At 37.0% G+C, this 23,036-nt stretch overlaps 1 protein-coding gene across 2 annotated transcripts in view; it reads right to left on the minus strand.

Annotated features, from left to right (window-relative positions):
• LOC131678530 (protein vestigial) overlaps positions 1-23,036 on the minus strand; it is a 164,790-nt gene that overhangs the window by 96,506 nt on the left and 45,248 nt on the right. The window lies entirely within an intron of this gene.

Here is a 23,036-nt window from a genome sequence, read left to right on the forward strand (position 1 = left end):
GTCTTCCTTAGATTTGATCTCCTTGGGATGCCTCCGTAGTACCTGTTTCATGATCGCCCAGTATTTTTCGATGGGCCTTAGTTCCGATACGTTGAGGACGTTCACGTCCTTGTGTTGGAAAGTTGCCCCCGTTGGCTTCGTTGACATCATTTTAATAGTGGCACGAAGCTAGATTCGGCCAGAAGATCATAGGGCCCTCGTGTTGCTTCTTCGTAGGAAGCAGACGCTTCTGTTGAGACTCTTTGAGGCAGATCTCCCCGTTTACAGTCCCGGTAGTCACGAAAGGCGCGCTCCGTTTTCCACAGCCGATCGCTTGCCAAATCAAGTATTTATTGGCAAGCTTTGAATGTTTCTGCTTTCTTACTTCCTTCGGAACATCAAACTTGTGCTGGGCGGTAAAGAACAGTAGCCCTGGAAGTTGCCGGAACCCGCCTTGACGTAAGTCTCATCATCCATGCTGAGACAGTGAGGTTTCGTCTGCAACTGGATGTATAGTTCCCGGGCCCGTAACGGTCTCACCGTATTTTGCCGTTCGTCACGATTTGGAGCCTTCTGCACTTTGTACGTATGCAGTCCCTCCCGGTCCTTGGCTTGGTTTGAAGATGAAAATTTCCAATAATCCACGCGCGTTTTTTTAAACTTTTCGTATCTTTATTGAATTTTGAATGAACAATATATTCAAATGCATGTTAATTGTATTGGTATAAACTTTTATGAAAAATAACGGAGTCTTACAAAATCCACAAATTGGATCCAGGAAAAACGTTTCTCAAGACCCCCTGAATTCTCGAAGAGGGATGCACGTATAATGTTTTTTCTAACTTATCGCAAAGATTTCAGTTCAGTTTTAATAGCAGTCACCATATTATAATCAGAGTTTATGCATTGGACAGATAGTTGATCTGAATACATTTTTGTCATACATAGGGGAACCCGGGGCTAGTTGGCGGTTAGGGTAAGTTGGCGGAATCCCTTTTTCTCTGTTTGTATTAGACATATAGCGCTGCCTCTTCTTGTGTACCTCAAGTTATGCAAAACCCGTTATCCAATGTGTTTTTGTTGCAAAACGATTTGTTTGGTGGAAGTTGTGGGTGATATTGTTTTTCGAGCATACCAAGTAAATTTTCTAAATTTTAAATACTTTGCGTTATTTAGGGTGATTTTCAATTCGTGTTCTGAATGATTATATTTTTCGAAAGCGCATGAAAAGAGCTTTCAGTATCCGTATAGATATTACTTCTATCCACAAACAAAAGTTATTTTTTGAATAGTTTTTAATAAAATATGCGGTTGGCGGTGCTGCATGCGGGGCAAGTTGGCGGTACTATTTACAGTGCAAAAAAGTCATCAAAAAATTTATTTGTGGAATTCACTCCAAAGTAAGAAAATCTTTTTCTTGTGTATCTCGCCGATGTAGGAGACATTTATTCTGGCCAATTGCATGAAGAATTTCGAAAATTAGCTTTTGAATAGGGAGTACACGTCAAAGTCAAAATGCCGGGATATTGCAACTGAAATATAATAGCAAATGTCGGTTAATACACAGTTTTCTTGAAAAGACATTCAGCACGTTCCAATAGGACCCTTGACGTAATTGAATCTCCATTTGATTGGTTAGTTTTTGGAGTATTCTCACATACCGCCAACTTGGCGGGTTTTCCGCGTCACATATTTTGGTCTCTAAAAATGGAGACAATGCATCAAACACTATAAAAAAAAGGAAATGTTGCCAACAGACTGCTCTTTCATTCCGTGTATTCTATTTTGCAAGATCTACCTACATCAAAGCGGTAAAAATTGAAAACTGAAAACACCGCCAACTAGTCTTGGTCTCTCCTACATTACTGCGTAACAACAAATGACACTGATTTGTGCTGAAATCCCCAAGATATCATTTTCATGATCAATATGACAAAAACATATTCATTTGAAAAAGATTAAAGCTTGTTTTTTTTTTTAAATATTCATGTCACAAAAGCAGTTTGTATGTCCACGGACTTTTTCAATGGCTACTTGCTTTTCCAAGAATTTAAATAGCTATGCTGATAGTTTGAACTCTTTCCTTTTCATGGTATTGATTTGTATAGGACTCATCAATCCATATCTCCGGAACGAGAATTTTGAACGAAACAATTCTCAAGCTATAAGGATGACTGGAAAGAGACTGTATTGTAATCGACTGAATGCACGGCTTTTGTGCTATCGACATAGCTTAGACAATTCACACTATTTATTTTAATGCAAATGGAAACTTCGAAATATCTACTTGTATCTTTTACGAACTGCATTCTTTCTCTTTCGCTCTCTGTTCAAGGGGCTTGAAAGCACATGTGACCTTATCTCACCTTACTATTTCCAATTGCGCGTTAAAATAATAGTACAAAAAATTTTGTCGTGCGCCATTTTTTGCAGGAATCTGTTCCAATAAGACATCTTTGAATTCCAAAACAAATTTAACGTTCAAGTTATCTGATAACTAATTAAGGTACATCAATAAAGTAGAAACACCAAATAATCTTAAACGACGTCGTCAAGAAAAGAAGATCAAAAACGGAAAGGTGAAAACAAAAAAGAATAGAAACCCTAGAAAGTCCACTGTATATTAATTAGCCATTATCCAGATAATGGGATTTTCACAAACATTTCAGAACTTTTTGAAACAATGGTTCAGTTCATTAAATTTTTTTAAATTTCATTCTATGTACACTTTTTTCAGTTTCTTCGTTTCATGGATTTTATTTGACCTTATTAATGTATTCATTTTGCATATTTAGCTAATTTAAATATATGTACATCGAATTTTACTTATTAATTTCACTCGGCATTCATTTCATCCATTTTGTTCACTTGAGCTCTCTTTGTCTATTTTATTCGTTTCATTCTTTGGATTCATTCTATTTAGTTATTCATTTTATGCATTTTATTCATATCATTCATTTAGCTGATTCCATGCACTGTTTTCATTTTATGTATTTTATAAATTTCTTTCAGTTCATAGTAGTTCAGTTTCTTTTTTCATCAATTTGAATAATTTTTATTCATTTTATCCATTTCATCCAAATTACAAATTTGACATACTTTAATTTATGCTATTTGTTTTATATTTTTCTTCACTATCGTTTTAATTTTATTCATTTCATTCGTTTTATTCGATTTAGTTTTTTCTTCTTTTTATTGATTTTATCAATTCAATTCAATAATGGTAATTCAGTTTATTCTGTGGAAACTTGTTTTAGTTATTTTATTTATTTAATTCATTTTATTCATTTCATTTAGTTTTTTTTGTTATATTCTTTCTGTTCATTCATTTTTTCCAGCTCACACATTTTATTCAGTTTCTTCGTTTTATTAATTTTATTGATTCTTCCCTCTTCCTTTTAGTCATTTCATTCAGTTTGTTTATTAGAATCAATTTTCTTTTTTCTATGGGATGGGACGCAAACAGTGATAATATTATTTCATGCCTGAACGCGATTCATTGGAGCTAAAATAGATAACGAGTTAGATCTGCCTGTGACTGGGGCGGTGACAATTTGCTTAAAAGAGGCATTGCAGATAGATGGATCCATTGGTAGGTACTGGGGCTGTGGTGGTGATCACGATACTGCTGGGGAATCTGTAATGACATCATCACAGCTTCTCGGTGGCGGAATGGTTAACGCACCCAAATAGAGACGGGAAGATCGTAGGTTCGATTCCTGCTTAAGGACATATATTTTCTCAGTGTGTCCAATAAAAGGTGAATTGTCACCGTTGCGGTCATTCTTTCTCTATCTAACCTTAAAAAAAAGAATAAAAACTTGACTTACGTTAAAGAAAGGAAAATATGGTTATTTTATTAATTTTTAAAACTCTTGTTTAAATACTGTCGTAATGAGCTAATGAGCTGATCCAATTCATTTTATTAAAATCGTTAATAATTCCACTCATGTTGTGAACGTTTTAGTAATTTTTTTTGCATCAATAATTTTTTAGTTTTATTTGTTTTGTTGATTTTTTATAATTTATTCAGTTCATTCGAGGTTTTATTCACGCAGGACTGGAAGCTATGTAGCTACTTCATATGAGTTCTACAAACTGATGAACGATCCTACAGTGATATGTGTAGGATTGTCTCATCTCACTGCTAGGTGGATTAAGTCGGTTTTACATTTCTTATAAAAGAAATGTATAGAATTCGCTCAAACTTTCAAGATGTTTTCCGAGGCCCGGAGGGCCGAGTCTTATATACCAATCGACTTAGCTCGACGATTTGGGACAATGTCTGTGTGTGTGTGTCTGTGTGTGTGTGTGTATGTAACGGACAAATTCTCATTCGTGTTTCTCAGCAATGGCTGAACCGATCTTATCCAAACCAATTTTAAATGAAAGAACTAAAAAACAGTATGATCGCTATTAATTTGTTTTTGATTCTGATGTTTAGTTTCCAAGATATGAATGTTTGAATGCGTAAAAATGGCGTTTTTCGCAGTTTTTTGAAATTATCTGCCAAAATTGACAATATAGATTAACAATTTATATGTTTTTAGACAGCTTCAACGAATACCTTTCGAACAAGCTATAGATTGTAGAAATCGGACTATTATCAAAAGAGATATTTAACATTAAATGTGGACGAAAGATTTTTATCATTTCCCATTGCCAGAAATATGACCTAAAACATATAATCTATTATTAACGCCAAAACGGCTTATTTTAGGTCAATAGTATCTTCGGAGAATTTAATGGAGGTAATATGGCCTTTCTTCTGGAATTGTGCTTTTGCTGATTAATCCCCCTATGAGTGAGATATTTTCACAAATTTTCTTGGAAGTGATTATATCGAAATGATACCTTCAGCAAATTTGTAGCTCTTACTTTTGCGAATAACTTTACTAAAGACTTTAAATATCTATTTTGAATACTTTAAAAGTTATGGCTTGTTGTTTGTTGATTACTCTTTGTCGCCCATTTATTGTTCAATATAGTAATAATCCATTGAAATAAGCCAAACATTATTTCGATAAAACGACTTTTGTATTTCATTTTACTATCTACAACCGCTAGAAATAATCACCGAACACTTCCAAGTTGTCTGGAAGGAACTTGATACCTTATCAGTACAAAAATGTTCATTTGTGCGAACCTTCTCACTGCAATTTTTCTAACTTATAACCATCGGATCGATCTGAAACATATCGGAAAATGAAAAGCGAAAAAAATAACTCCAAGCAACGGCGTAGCCAAGAGAAGGTTTTGGGGTTTAACACCGTACAACACCCCCCCCCCCACAACACCAAAAAAAATATTGGATTGAAGTTGAAAATTTATTGATGCAGACTGATTTAATTCAATATTACAATAACAATTATCTGATCCGTGGATTGATAACCTGTTGTTGTTAACATCATTAGGACTTTTGATAAATTGTAGGAATGGGGTCCTGATATGTAACTGATCTATTGGTTTTGATTTCACAGTTGTCTAATTGCATCAATATCAAATTCCTGCCTGAAAACATTCCAATAGAAAATTCCAGAGTTCTGTAATCAATCATAATCCTCAGATTTATTTTCAAATTGATCTCGTTTTTTTTAGAAATGTATTGTAATAAGGGTCTTTATTTAATAGGAAGCGAAGTTAAAATTGATTTAATGTATATGAAACATAGAACTCACCAAAAAAATGCATAACTTTCAACATGCCAAAAATGTTTTTGCCTTTCTCATTCACTCTAAAATTCGTCAATCTAATCCCGACCCGGAGGACCGAGTGTCATATGCCAATCGACTGAGTTCGTCGAGATCGGAAAATGTCTGTGTGTGTATGTATGTGTGTATGTGGAAAAAATGTGACCTCAGTTTCTCAGAGATGGCTGGACCGATTTGCACAAAGTTAGTCTCAAATGAAAGGTACAACTTTCCCATCGGCTACCATTGAATTTTTTATTGATTGGAATTCCAGTTCCGGATTTACGAATTGAAGAGTGCAATCACACAGCAAAATCTCATATAAACTGAAATGAAAAATTTTCAAAATCAAATTTGTATTTTTGATGCCAAATGACTTTAAAATGCATGAAACATTGAGATGTTTGACAAAAATTGACTTCTTTGGACTTTGGTACATTTTTGCCTTTCTCATATAGAAAGGTTATGCAATCACTCCAAAAATCGTCAATTATACCGGCCCGGAGGGAGTATGCAGTGAGGGGTTGCTACTTTAAAATTAAAACTAATTTAAAATTTCTTAACAAGTTGAAAATTTTCGGCAGGACCTGAACCTCTCGGATCTTTCTCCATGATCCGCCGCTGGTTTCAAGCGATGTTTCAGTATCACATAGTATCTCAAGATCGTGGCTGTCGATCCATTGTATATATGTGCAAATCGTACTGAACATGTAATATTCATTCCCACTATTGTATTGAACATAACTAGCCATGGAATCGTAGTCTGGACAAATGAGACAAGCACAATTGCACCACTAGATGGATTAAAACAGGTTTTTATTTTGGGAATGCGTCGAGTTGAGACGAAAACGTAATATGATTAATAACGAGGGTAACACTTCCCGAATGTAGAGAGAAATTTATGAAAAATGACGATTTCCATTCGACTCTAGCAGGTTCTGATCGATTTTGATGAGCATTTGATTTTTGTTGTATGACCAATTGTATGTATAGGTCAAATGTTTAAAAACAGTTATTTAAGGTCAAGATAACATCATTTTGAAACCGCCAATTTCGGAGGTTTAGTATCTTCGATGAGTTTTACAAACGTTAAACAGCGCATCATTTGATAAAACAATTTTGACGGTATATCGTCCAAGAAGTATTTATGGTGAATTTTCTCAGGTTAATATTCATGACTACAATAAAGTCGCAACAAATTCGCTAAAGACACGAACCTTGTTACTATTTTCTGGAAAATAATTCTGCATAATTTTAAAACTTCAAAAATTATGGTTTCGGAATTATGCCGTTTAGACAGTAAGATCGATTTTCACCAAACCCCCGCCAAACCGCATTTCTGGCTACGCCGCTGACTTCAAGTAAGTAGAAACAAAGTCGTTCTACACTCGTTCACAAGAAACTTCTTCGAATGCTGAATATCTATTATAATACATTGACACCCCAATTGTATCAGCCAAATATGAATTGCCAAATATGATTTTTTATTGCATCGAACTACAACAATTTTTAGGTAGCTTTCAAGAGGTTATTTTATAGACTTCTTCCAAAATTTGGCGAACCTATTCCAATTCGTATACCTATTAATTGGTATACTTAAGGGTTTATATGTTGCAGATAGAGAAAATACTGAAATTTTCAGCTTTTTTCCTACACAATATTACGAAAGCTTATTAAACAATTTATCCTAATAAGTTTGTGAAAATAATAACCTATTTGAAATTTTTTAATAGTTTAATTTTTTATTTAACCGTGATTTTTTAATAAATAGTGACCATCGCTTCACAACGTAGTCTATTTTTCATGGCTTGCGGTGAGTACGATCTCTCGAATTGCTGAACTGAAAATTATGGAATGGAAAATAATTTTTAGTGTTCTTTACAGATTTAACTCGCCGCGCAGATAGCTCTGAATTAGACCCGCTGGTGCCCTAAGACGATTTCGCTAGATTTTCGGAGCACTGTGCACCCAGTGCATTAACGCATGTGACGGAAGGCTATCGAAAAGTTTCGTGAAAATGAAAATTCCAGTAATGATGATGATTTCCCCAAACGGTTCGTTTTCGAGAGGTTTTTATTTGTTCTTTGGCATTAGGATTAGCGGTAATCATTCAAATCAAGGATACTACTGGGAAGTCACCTTTAGAAAAAGTCGATGTCGAAGTAAAATTTGGAACTATGCACGCATGCACTTCAGAGATAACGTGATATCAGGAGCTGGGATTTCATTTCAACGCTTTTTTTGTGAAAAGGGCGATACTTACAAATGTAAACATAAGGCTTTTTTCATACATGCGAATGATAAATAAATAACCCCTTTAGGAAAATTCAGTTTTCCCACCACAATTTGGATATTTTATTAACAGAGCATTAACAATAAATCGTTGGAATGTCTATTTTATGGGCCATTTTTTCGCTTTCCCATTGATTTGGTTTGAGATTTCTAGCACTGATGTTGTCCTATGCTGATTTGAGCGATTCTCTGAGTCCTGCCACTATCCCATGTAGTATGTGTTATCAAAAACATCGCGAAACATCAAGTTCTAAATGTTCTCAAACGATATAATATCCGAAGAGAGTGATAAGAGTTATAAGAAATGTCTCATCACACTGTTAGGTGGATTAAAAGCGTTTTTATTCATGAAGCCGATATGTACAGTATTAGATTTTCTTCTTAAAAAGTATACGATATATTCAAGATTGATTCTGATAAATGTTTTGTGGCATGTGAAGCGGTAGGTTAACACAAGGAATTGGTGTGCAACGCTTTTTTCTGAAATTTACCGTAGAAATTCACACCTTTTTCTACTCTCACGGTTTCAAAACATCGAATTTTTTTCTTTGTTTGATTTCAATCTATATGTACGCCACAGAAAGAATTTGGTGAAAATCATATTCCTTGGCATGTTTCTGGGAATCGAAAGGTACACATCTCCGGCCGTTTCTGACATACCAAACGCGACGCACCACGATGGCGCTTGTCTATGGAAAAATCATTGTTTAAAGAATTCACCGGTCCATTCTTGGCGAATTATGTCAGCGTCTGTGAATGGTTTCTTGTTTTTTTGGGGGATGAGATTATCGTACGGAAGAATGCGTCGGACATGTTGAGAAGCGTAAGAAAATGAAGCTATCAATGGGAACGGAAAGGAAAAGTTAACTGACAAATCAATCGGTCAGCTAACAAAATTTTATGGGCTGGCGATTCGGAGAAACTCACATTCTGTATAACATATACGAAATGCAATCTGGGCTTCCCTTGAACAATGCTCTTAAACGAACGAAAATCCCCAACACTCAAAGTGTTCACCCGGCAAGGACAGTTGGTGCAATCAGGCTGAAGTAAAAGGAACTTTAGAAACTTTTGAACATCTCGGGATTTACGAAAGTCTATCATCTAATGATTTATTGGAATGATGTTTAGGAGCTCGAACCCAAAACATCAATGAGTCTCTGAATAGCGGAATCTGTTCCTTAGCGCTAAAGCACATACACAAATTCTGGCAGGCAAGTGGTCAACCAAGGATTTTCATCGATCTTACAAGCTATGGAGGTGATGGGAATTACCTGAAAGATGTGCTACTCGACTCGACAGTGAACGTATAACTTGTTCTGAAAGCAAACTGGGTGTCACGGCAAAACAGGCCCGATTTCAACAGAGAGAGAGCAAAATGTGCAAAGCCAAGAACACCTGCGGACCCGTAGTAGATTTTCTAGTAAGTTACTACTATCGAGTTCCGTACTTTATCTTTAAACGCGTTTTCCCGAAAGTAGCGTTTTCAAGCGGTCAAGTAAGACTTTTCATAGAAGTACTGGTCCGATTTCAATAATTTTTTCTCCAATTGTTCAGAAAACATACCGCTATGTTTGGTCGAGAGGGATTCGCAGAATGTTAATTTGTTTCATTTTTATGGCCCCTAATAGGCCTAAAAATAACGTAAATATTGGAAATTTTCACAAATCGTTACAATCCCTCTCGTCTAAACATAACCAACGTGACTATGATTATAGAAAATATGAGTTTTCTGATTACAGATTTCCCAATTAGCCACAACTTTACTTAAGCGGGACCCATGCAGTTTCAACATCAATGTCATCAATGAAGTTTCAAGGTCGCGAGAGATTTTTCTTTTCGTCCTCAAAAGTAAAATTGAAAAGTCAAAATAAGCCGTGTGGTGTCCGGCGGGCTGAAATCCTTTTGCACTATTTCAGCCAAGAATAGAACCTCTGGGAAGCTGCTCCCATGTGCAAGCTGTCGAATTGCACAAACAGTTTTTTTTTATGTTGCAAGCGATCTGTAGATGTGTCAAATTATGTATATTTTTAATAAAATCTGAACCGTCTACCAACAAATCTGTATTGACGAATACCTGAAAAAGTGACTTCGTTAGGTCTCATGAAGGTCTGACACTAGCTCTGTACTACTTTTGCTTTCCTAAACAATGAAAAAATTCAACATTCCAGAACTTCACTCTGTCAGAAAATGTAGGGCCTTCGGAAGCTAAAACTTCGTAAAATCGCACCCCTGGTCCTTTCTTCAAAATCATCCATTGCAGTACTCTGCGTCACTCTTTCGAGCGTGAACCGCTCATATAATAGTCGGTCTTTGCCGGTATTGCTCTTCTCCCATCCATTCTTCTTCTGGGCCGCCTATGGATCAAAAGCCCTTATCGTTTTGTTTATTATATTTATTAAGCATGTCGTTTGCAATTTGACATTTAACCCAATCATGGAAACGTATCTGATAGGGAGAGTGGAGATGCCAACTTGTCATTAGAATTTCTCAGTGAATTTCTTCACATTCATTTGGGATATCTTTTATACTTTTTGTACGCTTGTTTTGTACGGCTAACTTTTGGAGTTTGCTTTGGACAGTCATTGCGAGAGGATCGTTTTGCACAGCTCTCTCGCGATTGTTTCCTTCTGTGGAAAAAATTTGGTACTATGCCATCCGTATGAATGTCTTTTCCAGTTAGTAGTAATTTATAGGTTGTAAAATAGTTCTATTGTGCCTTATTGCTGTTAATCCAAAGGAGGAATGAAGTGAATAGTGATGTTTTGAAAAATAGGATCTAGAAGCTAGAGAAAGCAAACATGCAGTTAAAATCGTTCGTCTTAGTGGAATGATATAGCTGGTTGTGTTGTAGTGAGAAAGTATATAGATACGGAGCATTACATAGTGAATATGGCTTGTGAGGCAGCAGGGTGTGGATGCTTAGGAATTTCTAAACGGATGCTTCTTCCCGTTGGAATCAAGATAAGTTATCCTTTTTCATATTTTAATCTGCAATGCCCTTCATATTCTGTATATTATCGCACCAAGCTAGAATGTTTTTAATGTGTGAACCGACAATGGAATATATAGTAAAATTACGAAGTTCATCTCACACACATACACTGTTTGGGGTCGATTGGAGTCTGTTTGCCAGTTGTTGGACTTTGTAGGTCCGACAGCCATCGTGTGGATGGCGGCTTGTTTCTTCCGATAGATTTATTGTCTTTCTAATTGGAATAGTGCCATCCTGGCAAAGAGAAATTAGATCACCACCGTCTTTCTTTGCACTGATTCTCTCATCGGTTTTTAAAACGTGCAGTGTACGCTGAGGGACGGGGATATGCAGGGTTTGCTTGATTTCTGTTAACTGTCCTGTCTCTTTTATTCTATTGTGATTTTTGTGAGTTTTCCTGCATATATTTCTGGTGAGCGTTTGGGAGGTGGATGGACCGAGTTTGTGTAGTGCGTTGAGTCACGGGGAATAGATGGAGGGGTTTGCTGTTGATGACTGAATAAAGTTCCCCGTGTTGTGTTGACATTTTCGCTGTTTTCACCTTCTGTTACGGAAAACCTTATGAATGTGTTGCATCTTCCAACAGTTTGTATTGCCTGCCATGGATAAGCTGCTAGTGAATACACGAGGAGCTCTTTTTGTTCATCGATGAGGTATTGCTCTGTTTGCCTCTCTTTTCTTCTGCTGTGAATTTTGTTCATTGAACGTGTTCGGTCTGTCCACTCATTGAATGTTATTGGAGGTGTATGCCCGAGTATACATGGAAATCACGGCGAAGTGCGGGGGAGGGAGATGGACAGTGTAAGGTATGCTCTTTAGACCCATGTGGAATAGGTATTGCGATTGCCGAGATAATTAATGCTCTCGAGTATTTCGTTGATATGATCAGTATAGTATTCCATGTTTCTTCAATAACGCTTATGCTCACTGAAATTATATAACATTTTTCGAAATTGTTTCATTCTGAATTATATATGTAACAGATTGATTATAGATGTAACATACAATATTGAATATTAATTATAATATTAATATTGTGTTGAGAAAAGACAAGAACTTCATTTTTTACATATTCTGCTTATTTTAGCTTCAATCAGTAGATTGCATTCTTCTCTTTGCCTTCGGTGTTGCCTCAATTCGGAGTAGCTAGTGTAAAAAAGCGCGCGTCATCGGTTGTATATCGGACATACAAAGTTGGTCGTTTCAGGGAATTAGGTGGTGCTTGCTTTATACCGCTCAAAATGCATTCCAGCTAGCATAAAAACCCGCGCGAATATCGATTGCATGAAAGTCTGTATTTTATTAAATCGTTCGTGAAGAAAAAGCAATGTATATAATTGTCGTTTCATTACTTGTAGTAGTATCAATGATGGTAATCCATAAATGTTATGTTACGAAATCTTGATCTAGGCTTTATGTTATATTGTATTTTTCTTGATCGGTCGTGTTTTGCCGGAAGGATGAAACAGGGAAGAATAAATTCGTGTGCATGCCATCTGAAAAAAATTGATTCATTCAAGTATAGGCAACACTCCCGGCAACCGGTTGCCCGGAGTTGAAGTTGCATTTTTTACAAATCAAGTATTTCCGAATTAATTCAACAAACGATAAATCGATCATAAATTCTCGGCATCCGGCTGCCCAGAACAACAAATACATGATCACATCTCTGAGAGTTGCATAATCGTATCACTTATCAAGGTGAATCCAGATTTGTGTAACGCTTTACCCCATCCCACTAACAAAAACTCCTTCCCGTGGCAAACGTGGAGATGCAGAGGTATGCACGGTCTCCATAACAACGTTTACCACACTAATATTCCTTTCCTTCCCCGATGACTGTAAGGACGTGGCCGGCGCCGTTATTGACATTTTAAAGAATAGAACTCTCGAGACTTGTACATTGATGGTGGATAGCTACTCCCAGGCCCCATCTGTTGATTCTCTGTGCAATTTCGCTTGTTCTGGTCAATCACGGAGTAGCAACTACGAATTGTGCGGTCATCATGCTCATGCTCAAAAGTAAAATTGAAAAGTCAAAATATGTATCTTCAAAATAAAAAAAGTTTCTAAATCCATTGAGTAGATACTTTATAATTTATTCCCAAAAAGTGCTCAATTTTGGGCGTCGCGAGTAAAAGACCCGTTAGATAAGTTCAAACCAGTACCAGATTGGCACCAGTTACACACTAATTCCAAAAAGTCATACGCCTTGTGTGAACACCTATACATCTGTTCCGATTGATGACTCTGCACCCGAGCAGAAGAAAATAAGTGCGGAATACTAAATTTAGGTATCAATACCAACGACTGTTTACTACAATATGGTATTAATGAGCTCTACATAACAGGTAAAATACCAAAAAATATAACAAAGACATGTTCTACAAATTTCCATTTGATAATGAAACGAGTTATTATAATACCTGAATAATAATAAAACATTTTTCAACCTTCCAATAATAAAATTTACTCTATGGAGGTATTCAATAAGGTATTGGTTTGGTATTTGTAAAAATAACTGTAATACATAAATAATACTAAAATAAAGTATTATACCTCATTGAGGTATTAAGCAGGTATTGAAAAATGTTTCTTCAATACCTGCTCAATACCTCAATGAGGTATAATAATCAATTAATACTAAGTTTTGGTATGAATACCAAAAAATTATATGCTCGGGTTATTGCCCAGTTATTTTCTCCTGGTCGGGTGTAGTAAGTACTTAAGTTGGAATACGGAATTTATTCACAGTGTGAATCTTAAAATGAGCCTGTTCGTAACTTAAAGGTTACTCTTTCCATATAGTGAGATTTTTTTTATTGTTTGGTAAGTCTTGTTTCTTCCTACAAGAAATTGATCTTGGTCCACACAATATACATTTAGAACTTGATGTACACAACTTAAAAAACATCATCTCAGTACAATGTACGATAGTGAATCGATAAACAAGAAGCAGTACCTTGAGTGGCACTTAACATTTTGACATTCACCACAAAGCAAACTGCTGTAGAAGCAACGACTGCTGTAGTTCAATGTCATGTCCTATCAAACGTGACAAGTAAACCACCGCTTCGCATCTAGGGATTAAGTGATTAGTAAGCACGGTGTTGTTCACCAATCAATCCGCTGCTCGCATGTAGCGCAATCACAATTTCTAATGAGAAATAACTACATCGCAAGATAACATCTCCACTACGTGAATTATCGTTTCAATGATGTTTGTTCCACATTCAAGTTCCGCTACCACGGCCAGAACTGACATCTATTGATACGTCAAACAACAAACTCTCTTTCTACAAATGATCTCGCTCCGCACGTTTTCTGTTCATTGAGGATTAATTCCTCGTATTTATTTACATTAAAACTGGTATTGCGAGCATACGTAATGTCACCTGCAACAACCCCCGATCCAGCAAGTCCGCAACCGGTGAAGGCTAACCGTTCGCCGTTGTTCACTGCGATACGGGTGATAGACACAATGAGACGACGCGAAAGAAAAAAACAAACAAGAACTGGTTCGTCGCTTTTCCAGCGAAATCAGTATTGAAGGAAGTCTCTCGCCCTCCCAGTCGGTTCGATTCGTGCGTGCAATCGTCATAAGTCTAATGCGTTCGGTTGGACCCATTGAGAAAACACTTCTCGGAAACGTGGTCTGCGTGCATCAGCTCCAGGTTCAACGCAATCGAATGTCCATTTCGGAAAATCAATCACTTCGCCAAGATGTAGCCGTACCTGCAAATCGCCGCATGGGGGCTTTTCTTGCACCTTCGGGTCCGGGCGGTGTTTAGCTGGTTATAAAACAAATTGTCAGTAGCTTATTAAATTAATAAAAATTATAAAGCTGGCACATGATGTGATGATTACTGCTGTTGTTGGTTTTTACTATTTTTTTTCATCCGCCAGCTACACGAGAAAACATCTCCGCTGGGGACTACCATTTGTAGATAATACATAAGTGGCAACAAACAAACAATTGTCGGGCTCAATAGTAAACCGAATGTCGTTTATGGTCTCGGGCTGGTTTCCTTTCGCGAACGATTTGATTTGAAGCTATATTTAATAAACAATGTTAATTTATAAAATTAATTTAATGGATACGGACTACGAACGGCATGCTCTTAAGGAGTGCAATTATCTGAAGAGGACACCTGATGGTTTGCCAGCTTCAAAAGGAAAACCGGAACTCTGGGTCCGTCTCGGATTGGAGATAAATCAAAAACAGAAATATAATATGATTTCGTGACTGTTGTAAGGATCGATAATACAAGTCAAAACTAGTGCATATTCATAATAAATGAGAACGGTATCATTGCCGCAGCAATCGTTCGGAACTATGCTCACGATGGTTTATCTAGTATAATGACTTAGTTTCACATCGATTTTGCCATCACCGCCAAATGGCACACAATGATGTACTCACAGACAAGCTCAAGTGCTCGATAGAAAATGGATCCATAAATCTTCTATCGGACCTCATTACCACCTGGCCCAGGAGCTTCGATGTTTCGTGCAAGCCTACGACCAATCGACATCTGACGAATTCCACAGTTTCCACTACGCCAAAGCCGCATTGGCAATGGCCGCGATTCACCCGACACCGTTTGCCGAAACGGGCGGCCCCGTGATCCGTGCTAATTCCTCGCACCAGCATGATTTCGTTCGCACGCCCGGCTCTGGTCCGGCAAGCGCTGAAAGGCGCAAAATTAATGACCGGGAATAAAATAAACTAATAATCGGCTGATGATTTATCTTAAACGCGCGCGCGGTTATTTATAAAGGAATTCCAATTGTCTTAACGCCCAATTATCCAGTGCGGTGCTGCAAGGCTTGTGCTTGTGTTTGTACAGGAGACCGGCAGTGGCGGCTTAAGTATCCCGCTTTACACAACCCCGACAGCTCGATCGCTCGATGTAATCCAGTTCGAATCGGGCAGCCAGCAGATGGTGAAGCAGAGGACAGGAGAAACAAAAACCGAGAGTCATTGCCGCGAAAGCCTACATCGGGGTATGCTGGCTGCTCTGCTGATGGTCGTGGACACTGTCGTTGGATTTGGGAACTGCGCGAACGGCACTACAAAGTTTAAGAAAGCATCTCGATAAAGACAAAATCTTAAGGCACACACGGTGACTCGATAAAATTAAGAGGGCGAAAGTAGCGGAAGGCAGGGTAACTGATTTGCTCCTTAGTTTTGTTCCCGTTTGTGTGAGCAGTAGTACGCGGGGAAGCGCGTAAAAACAGAGCTGGAAAATTATACTATCGGATCTCGTTCTTTTTCCATAAGACAACTATACGCTACGGTAGTCGATAAATTTCTTTTACCTTAGCGGGATAGCAAGTTGTAGTATTTGCTCGGTTGCCGAAGCCTTTTGCCAATAAAAGACTAACTCGATTATATGGGTTCAGTTATAACGATCAGCAGCTTTTTGTTTATATATGCAAATAAAATTCTGGTTTGAGTATGTTTTTTTCATATTATTCGAGACTATCGTTTTTATAGTCCAGATCATAATAACAGCCAAGTAATCAAGTTCCTGTGTCCGCTATTTGGACACAGTTGGAGCTTTTCAATCTAAAATAAAGGTTAAGAAGAACGTATTGGAAGATTTTCCAAACAATTTGCAACTAATATTCTAAAAAATTTCCAGAACGTGTATCAGTTTGGATTGTGTAAGCACAATTATATAGCGATTACACTAATTTTCTAGGTACTGATGCTGATGAGATCACTGCAAAATTTCGAAACAAGTACTTCTAAACTTGCGGGACATTGTCGTGGTCAGTTGTTTGTTTGTGATCACAGGAAATGTTCTATTCGTTATATACCGTCTATCAAGTGAAACCGAAAACCCATGGCATATAAAATATTCACCAAACGATTCCATTTTTTTCCTGCGCTAGTAATATAACAAAAAAATCAAAACAGTTCCGAACATCTTTAACAAAAAACTAAACGGCTGTTCGGCCATCTATGGAAGCTGTCCTTCAATGTCCGAACAGCCTATATTAGCCGTGTAGTGTTGGTAGTGGTTGTTTTGACCGTCTAAGAATTACACTACAGACTACAGCGAACCTCAATTCCATAGTGTCATGCGACCCGTGCTATGGGTAAAATTGTAGAGGGGGTTTAAAATATTCTCAATGGCGAACGGAGCCTGGGAAGAGCCGGGCGAACTCCCCAGTATGCTGCATTACGCAGCGGAACGGTCGCTCTACAAACCGAAGTTTTTTCGTCGATGATCGGCATAATTTGTTGGCTGGAGGTTTTGCTGAGTCTCTCGGCTGATAGTAATTCGATGAAGTTTTGCTGGGCTTCGATTATCAAATTTCATGCAGACGAACCCGCCAGAGGCCGTGTGGCATCCGGCCAAGAATTGATCCACTGGGTTCCTGCTCCCATGTCGTAGGAGGCGACTGAAAGTAGGAGTTCCTAAGTCAATGTGTAGTTGCGTACCGAGGACTTGGTGGGTGGAGGGTCTAAAATAAGCCAGTCGCGCCCGGAGCATTTTGGGTTTTGCCCTTACTGTGTTATGCGAATCTCTGACACAGACCATTATTTTCTTCGAAAATCGGTGGGAATCGAATGATCGTGTCCCATTTAAATCGAATATGGCTCGCTACATGCGCTAACATCCCAACTTGATTAGTCTCCTCTAGTTATATTTGAAACGAAATTGGCAGTTTTCTAATCAACAACAGCATAAACGTACAGCGATTATAAATTTATATCGACTTATGCAGAAAGGTAAACCTTCCATAGCATTGGTTCAATTGTTATTTCCATAAAGGAAACTTCTATGTTGGAAAGTTACTTAACACTGCCTTCATTGCTTACAACAAGACAGGCATGACTAACCCACGTGAAATGCCTCATGCTTGCATTTCTGCAAATAATGCTATTGACGCGTGTCTCACATCGGAGGTCACAACTCGCGATATCTGTGCAGTCACAATTACACTGACTGTCGGTAACATAGACAAAGAGTATATTTATTGTTCAGCATATCTACCGCATAATGAGTTATCTTCTTCCAATGATTTCAGAAGCGTTGTATCATATTGTAGCAGAAATTGGCTTCCGCTCATTACGGGCAGTGATGCAAATGCTCATCACATCATTTGGGGCAACTCAGACATCAATCTGAGAGGTTCTGATCAAATAAAGTACATAAGTAATACAAATCTCCATATTCTGACTGTGGGAAACCGACCAACTTTTGCGAGGTCTGGGAGAGAGGAGGTGTTAGACATAACGCTTTGCTCTGAAAGAATTTCGCATGAGCTGGGAAATTGACAGGTTCCAAATGAAACTGAACCGTCTCTATCGAATCATAAATATATATTTTTCGATCTTTTTGATGTCACCTTCAATATGATAACATATCGTACAACTCAATGAGCTTGGATTTCTAACCTGTGGGTTTGCTAACGATTACCAAGTACTAATTACTGCATCGGAACAATCTTTGAATGAATGCAACAAGCATTAAGAGCTGTGGTGTCGACAAGTTAAATTATCAATTAACCCAATGGTTCTTTTCACGAAGAAGCGAATAACAACCGGGGTTCGTTCAAGTTCTTTGATTCTAAGCTGCTGTGTGCAGATCAAGTCAAATACGTTGGAGTTATATTGGATTCCAAACTTAATTGGTCTGCTCACATTGAGCTCAGAGCCAAGAAAGCGTGCATGGTCTTAGGGCAGTGCAGACGAGCTTTTGGAAACACCTGTTGTCTCAAACCTAGTTACATCCGATACTGTTATATGGTGGCCTTGTGTGGTGGCAGAGAGGATGACAATCCAGTCAAAGCTAAACCATCTGCAAAGAATGGCGTTGATTGGGACTTTCACCACAACTCTGACTGCTCCTCTTGAGACCCACTAAATATCAAATCATTACACATGCACCTCAAACAAGAAGCACTATCATGTGCATACAGACTGCAGGTTACTGGACTTTGGAACAGTAACCACACACCAAAAAAATCTGAATTTTATCGTTGACGTAATTGCAAACTTGACACAATTCAACAAACCGTAATTTACGAAAAGACGGAACATTACCGTGTTCCGTTTAATTTTACATGAAACATATACTTTACATGCACAATGACATAAAATTACAATTCCTACCATTCAGAACAAACGCTGTATGAGGAGTAAAATTACATGATTTACGAAATTCAACGTCATGTAAAATTAAAATCAAACGTAAAACTAAGTCATTTTTGATGCTCGTATATGTCAGGGTCAGAAGACGTTAATTTACATTATTTTTTCTAGGTGTGCATGTTGATCTTGCTACCACTCATACACGACTGTGGTCACAAATGGTTACATGGGGATATTCTGGCTCCGAGCGATATTACTCACTTGAAGTTTTCCTTATGTGAGGATTCTCTCTCAGGAGGAGTGATTGTCTGGCTATATAGAGAGACAACAATAAACGGAAGTGGTCTGTTACACTGTAGGGACGTGCTGGTGCTGGTGTATGCTGTCGTGAAATGAGAATGGAACAATCTCACTCACTAGGTAGATACTGTACTGTAGGCCAAGCAGAAATCTTCGCGATTATGTGCGGGGTATAATCGGCCCTTCAACAGAGCTTGTCCGGCAAAGTTATAAACTTCTGCTTCGAAAGTCAGGATGCAATCAAGTCCCTTAGCTCAGTCAAATCACGGTCCAAACTAGTGATCGCGAGCCGAACCCAAATAGAATAACTAAGCATTGTCAACACTATCTACCTTGTCTGGGTGCCCGGACATTCCGGTATTATTGGAAGAGAATGGGCTGACGAATCAGCCAGGGCAGGTTCAGCGATTGACTTCGTTGGTACTGAGCCCGCCATGCCAATTTCGATAAGTTGGATAAGAGAAAAAATACGGTCCTGAGCTTCGTCCGAGCACCGCAATTATTGGAGAAATCTACAAACGTGTCACCAAACAAAGGCGTTTCTTGAACAACCGTGTCCAGTGAATTCGAAAAATCCACGGTGTACTAATTTTTCGGGATTTCAGCTAGATTGGATTTCGCAATTGCTACTAGTATCCGCTGAATCAGGAAATAATTTGGGGTCGGCGTCATCCAGTGGCGTAGCCAGGTATTCGGTGGTGTGTGGGGAGGGGGGCGGTATCTAGATGAAATTTTAATGTAAGTTTGATAAATTATTGAACGTTCAAAAACAAAAGCAGTCTTCCATTCCAGTCTACAAACAAGAAAAATCAATACAGAACAGTTTTCAAACGTCTATACATAACTTTCTTTTATAACATGTTAATGAAGTCAAAGAATGTAAACTTTTTAAATGGATGTTTAAAAGAATTATCTATTCAAAAAATAATTAAATTCTTAGTCTCGTCAGCAAAGTTGTTGATAATGCCATTTTACACAACTTTGTTGAAGGAAGGTAGTATGCAGCATATTGAAATATAAAAGGATATTTACCAAATTTTCTTAATGTTGATTCTCTTCAATATAACTTTTTATTGCAAACTTCAGAGACTTACGGCTTGTATGAAATGTTAATTATACTGTTTATAAACAGCAGAAGAGATTTAACATATACAGTAATATGAGAATAGCTTATTTTCAAAGTTTTCTTTTACATATGGTTGGCGTTAAGTCAGACCGGACTAAATGACAAATTATTGTTTTCGAGAAAAACGAGTATAAAGTTTCGATATCAGCATCCTTTACATTATAATTAAAAATATATATTGCCATAACTCTTGCTTATTGTTACATGTTTCAAATCTGGCAGAAATCGAATGTAGTGGAAGAAATACTTTACCCAGTCCTATCATTATCTCATTTTTTGATGTTTTGCGACTTAGTCCGGTTTAACTTAATACCGACCGAGTCTAATCTATTTCAACACTCTGAATACACGGTATATTTAAATCTTGCACATATTTGTTTGAGCTAACATTTTCGAAAACTTTGCTGAAAACAGGCGGTCTTCTATCATCGTGGTTTCAAAAAATCGAATTTTTCCCTTGTCTCTGGCCGTTTTCTAGAGTTATACACCGTAATTCAGCTTTAAATGCAACTTCCACAAGTAGTGTTTTTGGCAGCCGAGTAAGACTTTTCATAAAAGTATTGGTCCGATTTCATATTTTAAATTGTTTAATAAACATGCCACAATGTACTTCCGAGTATGATTAGCAATTTTTTTTCTTTCAATTTTTATTGTTTCAAATGTGTCATAAAAAGACGAAAAAATTAAAAAAAAATCACAAATTCTACAATTTTCAAAAAAAAAAATATCTGTCTCGGGAAACATAGCTACCTTAACTATAATTATGAAAAATAACAATTTTCGGATCACAGATTACTCAACTGGCCACAACTTTACTTAAGCGGGACCCATGCAGTTCCAGCATGATACATTTCAAGCTCGCTAATGATTTTTTTGTTCTTCAAAAACAATTTTAAAAATAAAACCGTCTAGCTTCAAAATAAAAAAATGAAAATTCAAAATATCAAAAAACTTATTCCCCAAAAACAGCTCAATTTTGGGTTTCGAGAGTGGAGGGCCCCTTTAAGTCTCGATCTAAATTCCCTTGAAAAGTTATTTTATAATTACTTCTAGGATGATTAACCGCCAACATTATTTGATCAGAAAGTGTGCTGTTTAACGTTGTAAAATTCTTGAAAGATACTAAGCTTCAAAAATCGACAGTTTCAAAATCGTAAAAAAGAATTTTCGGGAATTTATTTTACTTTTTTTTTAAAGTTCACAACTTGAGAACGAGTCATTGTATGCAAAATTTTATTACACCATTCTAACTAATTTGAAAAATTTCGATTTTTTGATTAATTCCAATCTTGCTTAGAAGCTATCCATATAATTGGTAATAGACCAGAAATACAAAATAAAAACCAATCCTGGACAGCTAGACACAAACGAAAAACGCCATTTTTCATTATTTTCTTTCTAGTTCCCGAAATGTTATGCTCGCTATTGATCATATTGAGTTTTATCTCATCTCTACGTATTCTAAAAAAATACATTTTCAAAAAATGGATGGCGTCCAAAATTTTGCATTTTTACGAGAAAAACTTCCACATTCCCAAACTACCATTTTTTATCACAAAATACTTTTTTATTAGAAGTTTATGGGTTCGTTTTGTTTATTTATTTATTTATTTATTTATTTATTTATTTATTTATTTATTTATTTATTTATTTATTTATTTATTTATTTATTTATTTATTTATTTATTTATTTATTTATTTATTTATTTATTTATTTATTTATTTATTTATTTATTTATTTATTTATTTATTTATTTATTTATAAACGAACGAAAATCATTAACAGGCCGCAATCGGCCCCAATAATGATTTCTTAATCTAAACCCTCTTAAAAAATTCATAAACTTAGACCTAATCACATAACGGGACAAATGGAAATCGAACAAATGTGCAACCCGATTGAAAATGCGTTGTAATCCCGTGATGGCCGCATTCGCTGTATGACTTAGGAAAATGTTACTGCGCAACGTCCTAGCTCTCGCTTGGACGTTAACTCGTTCTATTAGAGCTGGAGAATCAATGCGTGCTGATAGAAAATCGGGACAACAAGGGCTCTTGCTGTATTTCTGTGTTATTTAAAAAAATGATATCATTGCATGTACTACTTTTCAAATCACAAGCATTTTCGTAATTCGAGGGGGTAACCCCGGGGACACCTGACGTCAAAAGTCGCAATTTATACAGCCTTTCCTTATCTTTTGTTTTAGAGTTATGGTGTCTTACATAGAATCCAGCACTTTACTTAATTGTTCCATATTAGTTCTAAATTCAGTCGCTAGGGCGGCACTGTAATCAACTTTTTAAAGGAACTAGATAGAAAGATGAAGTCTTCGGCGAAATTATAGATTATACAAACTTTGTATAGCTCCTACAGATTTTGGAATATGGCGATGTTTTTGAAACAAATTAAATTTTATTTTTTTGCCTTTCTCAATAGAAAGGTATTGCAATTGCTCTGAAAACCGACTTTTTAACGGAGGCCCGGAGGGCCGAGTGACATATACCATTCGATTCAGTTCGTCGAGTTCGGCAAATGTCTGTGTG

The sequence above is a fragment of the Topomyia yanbarensis genome, chromosome 2 (genome assembly GCF_030247195.1).
Source record: "Topomyia yanbarensis strain Yona2022 chromosome 2, ASM3024719v1, whole genome shotgun sequence".
NCBI lineage: Eukaryota > Metazoa > Arthropoda > Insecta > Diptera > Culicidae > Topomyia > Topomyia yanbarensis.